This window comes from Danio rerio, chromosome 19, assembly GCF_049306965.1.
Source record: "Danio rerio strain Tuebingen ecotype United States chromosome 19, GRCz12tu, whole genome shotgun sequence".
NCBI lineage: Eukaryota > Metazoa > Chordata > Actinopteri > Cypriniformes > Danionidae > Danio > Danio rerio.
The window spans coordinates 45,343,361-45,352,161 of record NC_133194.1 but is presented as its reverse complement, the minus strand read 5'-3'; the positions used below and the strand labels follow the sequence as shown (position 1 = coordinate 45,352,161).

General features: G+C 33.9%; 1 long non-coding RNA gene across 1 annotated transcript; it reads right to left on the bottom strand.

Annotated features, from left to right (window-relative positions):
• Positions 1–6,523: 6,523 nt before the first annotated feature.
• On the bottom strand, positions 6,524–8,587 carry LOC141379178 (uncharacterized). The gene is made up of 2 exons (XR_012395255.1): positions 8,415–8,587; positions 6,524–7,080 (listed from the first exon to the last, which is right to left on the bottom strand). It is a non-coding gene; the product is annotated as an uncharacterized lncRNA (long non-coding RNA).
• Positions 8,588–8,801: the final 214 nt, after the last annotated feature.

Genomic DNA, 8,801 nt, shown 5'->3' with positions numbered 1-8,801 from the left:
AAAGCATTTTTTTTCATTTGTAATTTTGCTTTAATGTATTTATCATGTCATTGTTTATTACATTTTATGCAGATGTGCTCCACTACAAAATCATCCTATTGCCATCAGAAATTATCCTAAAATTATTCATTCTTTCCAAATAGAAGAGCTTTTCATTTCACCTGTTAAAACTATACTCAATATCACTATATGTATCACAAAAAAATTAAATGTTGCTATGTCAGTTTTTTCAATATCGAGCAGCCCTACACAGTACACTGGAAAAATTGAACATTGCAATATTTTTTATTCTTCAATAAATAATCACTAAATATTTCACCAGATGACATGAATATCTCTACTTTGAAAGAATTAATCATTTTCGACTGATTGGGATGATTCTGTGAAGTGCATCTGCATAAAATAAAATAAAGTATTTACAAGCACAAATCGATACAATAAAAAACATACAGTTGAAACAACGGTTTATCATTGCAAGTCTTAGAGTATTCAGGTACAGTAATTCATTCAGTAAATTTCCTTCGGCTTAGTTCCTTATTTATCAGGGGTCGCTATAGAGGAATTGTTACAGCCACAACTATAACACAAATGATGGGAAAAAACTAATGGATCGGTCTAGAAAAAAATTAAGATAAACACAAACAAAATAAGTATGGAAGGAATCGCAACAAAACTAAGGCTGAACATAAAGAGAGCACAACTTTACATCTGGAGGGCCGCTCAAGTCCCCACCTTCAAAGTGCTTCAGCGTCAATGATCTGCAGATGCAAAGAAACCTACTTAAAAACAATTTGGGTCTAAAATTGTAGAAGGTGACAAAATAGCAAAAATAAATATACAAATACATGGACATATAACTGGAATGAACAGCCAACTATTCCAGAATATGTTTTACGCATATATTGCAACATTACTGGGAAACACCCATCCATTCACACATATATACACTCGATTTAGTTTATTCAATTCAGCTTATAGCACACAAGTTTAGACTGTGGGGGAAACCAGAGCACCCTGAAGGAAACCTACACCAACACGGGGAGAACATGTAAACTCCACATAGAAATGCCAACTGACCCAGCAGAGACTCGAACCAGCAACCTTCTTGCTGTGAGGCGACATTGCCAACCACTAAGCCACCAGGTACTGTAATTAAATAATAAAAATTATTAAATTAATAAAGTTACAAACAGTACAATCTCTTATGCTTAAATCTGTTTAAAATCATTATAGTCACAGGCCTCAAAAAACGCATGAAAACGAAAAATGATCGCCCAGGCTCAACATTGTATATCCTGCGATGTGACTATTGCAAATGATCACATTGTGATATCAATGCTGAAACACTATATTGTGCAGCCCTAGCATTGTGCCTAAATACCTATTATTTCACAGTTTCTGAAGATGCTCGCTTTGGGTGTTTACACAGAAAGGATAACCACAATTCTTTAAACAAGTTTTGAAACTTAAGTATGAAAAATGAAAATTACAAAAATGAAAATAATCCAAAAACTGCAACAGCATTTCAGCAAACAAGTTGAATCTGACGTATAACAAAACTGAAAAATTACTTGACAAATCTAATACAAATAAAAAAAACACTATATAATGTATATAAAGTTTTTTAAAGGCACGACAAATAAGAAAAAAATATTTAAACTGAAGTATATCAGTAAATGAAGACTTAAAATGTGAGCATTAATAAATATGACAAAATCAATCAGAAAATACTAAGATCACCTTAAAAAACACCACCAAGCAAAAATGCACGATTATATGGTGTCGTGGCTTTACAATCAAAAAATGCTTTTATAATGGAAGTCAATGAGGCAAAAAAAACACCAACATAGACACCAACATACTGAAAGGGTAGCCCAGACAATATGGTTGAGTTTGTGAAAAATTCAAGAGCATTTTCCAAAAATATACATGTCAAAATAAATAAAATTAAAATTTTTAAATTGTGGCCAAATAAATTCTAAAAACCACTCCAGAGTGGATGAAAACATCCCCAACCGCACACAAGGTTTCAGTTTATGTATATTCTATAATAAGCCTTTAGACCATAAGTCTTCAGGCTATCAATGCAGACTCCAGTGACTAACAACTGCCTGGAAAAATCAGGAGGAATCAGGAAAAATCCATCAAGGTGACCTGCAACACCACATCATCAATTTAGGAAAGATTGGTTTTATTTTTATTTTTAAAGTACATAAATAAGCAGTGCTAATGTTGTTTTGAAGTCATACTTGCATGTGATTTCAGACCGAATATTCAAATTACCATGGTAAACAATATAGGGAGCATGTCACAAGTTGCCACTGAATGAATGTGCAAATATAAAACCAACTTTACCTCAATATTGAAGTGCGCAAATATCTTACACATACTCTCTTTCACACAAACTCCATATGAAAGACAGAAACTAAGCTTTTTCACACTGTAACTGATCAGAAGTTTGACCTGTTTCAAGCATAGAAAAGCACCAACAATAAAGAATGCACGATTATATTGTGTCATGGCTTTACAATCAAAAAATATTTTTCTAATGGATGTTGATGGGGCAAAAAAAATATATGAAAAGCCACCAACATAACAAAATAGTCAATTTGCCCAGACTATATTATTAAGTTTGTGAAAAATTCAAGAGCATTTTTCTAAAATACACACGTCAAAGTAAGATTTGTCACTAAAAATCATTGCATTTACTGAGGCCACCTATATCCTAAAAACCACTCCAGAGAGGATGAAAACCTCCCCAACAGCACACAAAGTTTAAGTCTACATATATTCTACTACACAATAAGCCTTCAGGCTATCAAGGCAGACTCCACAGTGACCAACAACAGCCTGGAAAAACGAGGAGGAATCTGGAAAAACCCATCAAGGTGACCCGCAACACCACATCATCAATTTAGGAAAGATTGGTTTTATTTTTGCGTATTCAGACTTTCTCCTTAATATCATTTCAGAAAAGTATTGTTTGCAAACTCTAAATAGAGATCACAAAATCAGTGAATGACTAAGTACAACATGGTTTACAGTTTATTAATGCTGTGCTGTTTTAAAGTAACACTTACATGCAAATTCAGACCGAATATTCAATATAGCGGTAAGCGTTAGGTGGACGTAGCAAACTTACTGATTTTTTTCGAAAACATTTGGTAGGAGTCTCAGCTGTGATCAGGAAGTCAGGATCAGGAGTGAGAGACAAAGATTACACAGATATATATAACTTGTCTACGACCCGTAAGCATACTCGGAGATTGGTGTTAAAAGGTAATCTGTACCACAGGTTAGTTAGACAGTTTAAAGCATTCAGACACAGAAAATTAACATTGTACAAACTTCAAGAAAGATTAATATTATTTAGGAACAGTATATATGCAATGAATAATAATCAGTGTTATTTATTTTACATTTAATTATTCAATTTGTTTTACCTGAATACTATTAGACTCCCTGAAAAACCATAAAGCATTTTATTTTCATTTGTAACTTTGCTTTAATGTATTTATCATGTCATTGTTTATTACATTTTATGCAGATGTGCTCCACTACAAAATCATCCTATTGCCATCAGAAATTATCCTAAAATTATGAAGCTTTTCATTTCACCTGTTAAAACTATACTCAATATCGCAATATGTATCACAGAAAAATAAAATGTTGCAATGTCAGTTTTTTGCAATATCGTGCAGCCCTACACAGTAAACTGGAAAAATCAAACATTGCAATATTTCTTATTCTTCAATAAATATTCACTAAATATTTCACCAGGCCCGTAGCCAGCCTGGTGTAAGGGGTGGTTCTTTTTTTCAAAATGTGGACTTTTTTGCAGTTATTCACCCCATTTCTGTTTGATTTTGATGTTTAAATACTCCAATAAGTGGCATTTTGCAGCACTATTTTTAGCTGGATTAGCTTGTTGTATCCTCTATTTTGTATGTACCAAAAATATTTCCTAAAGATTTATAATAAATAAAAAAAAAGTCACTATTTTTTTCTAGCCCCTCTTGAAAATTAATCTAACAACAGCCTAATTAGTATAAACAGCAGAAGTCAGTCTGAGACACTTGAAAAATGTGGGGAAAATATTAAAAAGCCTTTTTCTGACATGACTATTTCTTCAAACTGCGCCAACACATTTTGATAACACTTGATTTCATAAGGGTAACCTGATGCAGCTGCAGTTTTAAGGAACAGCCATGTCAATAAAGGCTTTTTTTTCCACATTTTTGAGTGCCTTGGACTGATTTAGATGTTTATTCTGATGAATCCCTTCCAGGTGTGACCAACCCTGTTCCTGGAGATCGACCTCCCTGTAGATTTCAGTTGCAACCCATAACAAACACACCTGCCTGTAATTATCAAGAGCTGTTCAGGTCCTAATTAATTGGTTCAGGTGTATTTGATCAGGGTTGGAGCTGAATTTTGCAGGAAGGTCGATCTCCAGGAACAGGGTTGAGCATCACTGCCTTACACAAAGAACACTGACACATTGAGTTGCATATAAGAATTTTTTTCTTTGATTTTGGATTTTTATACACAACCTAATTAGTATTAAACTGTCTTCAGAACATTATTGTCAGTGTTGCCAACTAAGCAATTTTGTTGCTAGATTTAGCAACTTTTTATATATAGCAGGGGTGGCCAACCCTGTTCCTGGAGAGCCACCTTCCTGCAGATTTCAGTTCCTACCCATATCAAACACACCTGAACCAATTAATTAGGACCTGAACACCACGTGATAATTACAGGCAGGTGTGTTTGATATGGGTTGCAACTGAAATCTGCAGGAAGGTGGCTCTCCAGGAACGGGGTTGGCCACCCCTGATATATAGCAACTTTTTTTTTTCAAAAAGCCCCTAGCAACAAATTTAGCAATGGACAACATTCATTTGGCTACTTTTAGCAATTTCTAACAAGTAACTCAGAGCAGTGACTGCCGGCTTCACTCAGTAGAGTAAATTGCTAGCTCAAATTGCATTTCATAACCGTTTATTTACTGATATTTGTTAACATTTATGATTGTTGGTAACTTGGGTAGCAATAAATTCCAATAGTGCTGTAATTGCTGTCACTTTCACAAATGTGTTAATTTCACAAGTTAAAAAAGTACAGATTGTTTAAAAGAATGTACCTGTTCATTATCAGTGTTATATGGGAAAAAAATTCTTATCAAAAAGTGTTTGCATTACTTTTACAAATAGTCAATTCTATTTTTCATACAAATCTATATGGACATATTTCAAATAATGTTTTTGCTGAGATGGCCAGTCAATTTAAGAAAACGATAATTTTTTTATACTACATAAAGATGGAATTTTTATTATTATTATTGAACTACATAAATGTGGTTGAGCTGTGATTATGCAGTGACGTCATCAGGCAAAGCAATATGTTAATTAGAACCTATATCTTTATGTAACGTTTTACTATATTATAATACACTGCACCTTAAAGAGTAAAGACATGACGGGCTTACGCTTGTCAGATATTACAAGATCACTGATATGCAAATTAGTGCGTGGCAACCTTTCGGGCAGGCTTTAGATATATGGGGCGTCTGCAGACTTGGATCCAGGCAGTTTTACGACCCACAATTTTACGGCCATGTTGTTCCTAATGCGTCCAGTAGGGGGATGAAAGTTACATGGCCAAATAATACATTTGAAGTCAACGCTCCCAGATTATTAAATGTCCTGTTCAAAAATACATATTTTTAATTAGATTAAGCTAAATATGAACGCTAAGTTAATGTATCAGAAAGTGAGTTATAAACTCACTAATATAATATGCAGAATTGATACTTTCAACAAATAATTTCAGATATGCAAAAGCCCAATTGCAAATTCATTTAGATTCCCTTAATTAGAAAAATTAAAAACACAAATAGTTGCATAGTGTAATGGTTAACTGTAGCCTAGTTATGCGTTTTCATATAGAGGTATGCATTTTGTTTTATTGTTTATATATCAAGTTGCGTTTTGAAAATAAAATTACAACCAAACAATACAGTGTAATATGGAGTAATGATGTGCTTTGATAATGGAGTGGTATTGACTACCAGACAACTGCAGAACGTTTAGACAAACAATTCACTCTTTTGTAAAATTCCAAGGAACATTTAGCTACCTGACAAACAAAAACCCAGACAACATTAGATTTTTTTTACATTTATTTATTGACAACAATATCACTAGAGATTGGCAGTTTTCTTTTAATGAAGCTGAATCCTTGCATCAAATTCTTCATGCTCACTGAAAATTAAACAAATAAAGTTATGTATAAATACTCTGCAAAAAATCCTTTACTCACTTAAGAGTTTCTGACTTGTTTCTAGACCAAATATCTAAAAATTCTGAATCCCCAGAAACTGTAAAAAGAATGGCAAATGAAAAGCAAAAAAAAAAAACATTTCATGCCATTTTATATATTATCTGGACCTATGCAAAACATGACATTTTTTTAAAATTTGATTTATTCTTTAAGAATTATAAGGTAAAACAAAAGGACCAAGTCATTATTTTTTTTTTATTTGCAGCTACAAATTGTGATACTGACATTCCCATATATAACATTATTCTTTTCTTTGTAGCAAATTGTTACAATAAATTTTATAAAACAATAAGTGATAATCAATAAGAATGCATGTGCAATGCAAACTTCATAGCTAACATACAAAATGCACTGTATAGCTATAAATAAAAATCAGTAGACCATTTATAATTGTGAGTTTTTCCTACGCATTTATAGATATATGATAGTTTAATTGTTTAAACTAGAACAGTATTGCATTTTATTAAATGTAATTGAATGCAATTATGGTTGAGTGTGGTATAGTTCTGGAGGCTTAAAAATACTGCACTCAAAATACTCCCTCTACTGGACTCATCAGGGACAACAGGGGTGTAAAACTGCTTAGGCAATAGATCTGTCTGGATCCAAGTCTGCAGCCAGTCTCCCTCTCCTCTTGGAAATAGTTGGCAACACTGATGGTTGTGTACACTGGAAAAAAAAAATGCTGCAAACAATTTAAGTGTTGAATTTAAACAAATTAAATTTAGTAATGTTCAACTTAATTTGTTTAAATTCAGCCCAAATAAATTGTTTACAACCACTTAAATTAGTAAATTCAAGGAATCATATTTGAATATTTTTTTTTTAATGTACGGAACATGGTTAGTCTACGTTAGTCATATATAGTGTACTATATAATTGAATGAATGCACGAATATAAAATCAACTTTACCTCAATTCAACATCATCACTCATACTGCACAACAAACTGAGGCCTGCTCTCATAAAAAACACCCCAAATATTAACAAACAAACCCTGAATCTAGTTTATTCAAAAAGCGTCACATCCGCATATACAAATAAATAAATGTTTAATACAACATTCACTCGACAATGACTGCCTGCATGAGAACTATAAATTGACTGAGTGCATCACAAAAGCTCTTTAAAACGAAGCAAACTGTATAACAGTTTCTCGTTTAAACTAAACATTTAGCAGAATACAATAGGGTATATGCCGAGCTAGTGTTTTTCCCATACTGATAAACTTCTGGTGACCTGTTATTGGCAACTTTTTCCCCGTTTTATACGGTTTCTATTACAGTATCGATGTTGTAGTCACTAAGGTACATTCAGTTAAATAAACTTTGCCATTTATTTAGTTGCTTAAGCGTAAAACGACAAAAACCCGTTTACTCCCACACGCCCGTCAGAATCGGCAGGCTAGCGCAGAAGCTCCATTGAATATACTGGGGTACAATAAATGTTCATATTATAAAGATTAATGAAAACTCAAATGCTAATAGGACTTTTAATTTGCCAGTAACCTGGGTTAAGCGCTTCTGGTGAATCGAATGCCAATGCAAAATCGGTGCGTTTAAGGCCTGTTGTCTTTAAAAATCAGCAATCTCCACTGGCTGAGTGATATCCGATTTAAAATGGATCTCAGATTGTACAAGCACTGCATTAAATTACATATTCCCCTGCCATGTCTTTATAATATGAGCATTTATTTTACCCCATTATATTCAATGGAGCTTGTGCGCTAAAGTTAGCCTGCCGATTCTGACGGGCGCGTGCGAGTAAACGGCTTTTTGTCTCGTTTTACGCTTAAGCAAATGAATAAATGCCAAAGTTTATTAAACTGAATGTATTTTAATTACATTACAATATAGATACTGTAAAAGGAACCGTATAAAACGAAAAAAAAAGTTCACAATAACAGATCCAGAAGTTTATCAGTAAGGGAAAAACACTAGCTCGGCATATACCCTATTAAAATGTAAAGCTATTATTTTCACTAACAAAACTTTACTCAATTCAAACCGGGCTGCAGGTTAGCAACACCGCTAACGTTACGTTGATCAATAACACAAACAAACATACGTTACCTTTTGTAAGCTGCTTTACAGATGGGTTTCAAACTCCTGGTGGGATTTTGTGGATGATGTGTCGAACTCGGGCCAAAAAGCTTTTTGGCGGTAAACGGCGTGGATCCCGTCGAGTGTTTGGGCGTTTGTTTGTTTGACGTTAATGTCGGACATTAGCAAACTATCGAACTGGCAAACAGGTGAACCAGCTTACGTGCGTATTTATACTAGAATCACAACCTGCCCCGCCCCTGCACGCCAACGTCACTACACCCGCCCTCCAAATTTGCTATCACGTGGTTTGGGTGAGGCGCGAAACTCAGATGGAGGGCAGGAACTTCCAGGAAGTGAAAAACTGAATGGGAGATACAGAGGAAAGGTCGCATTTTTGCGATGTATATCATATTT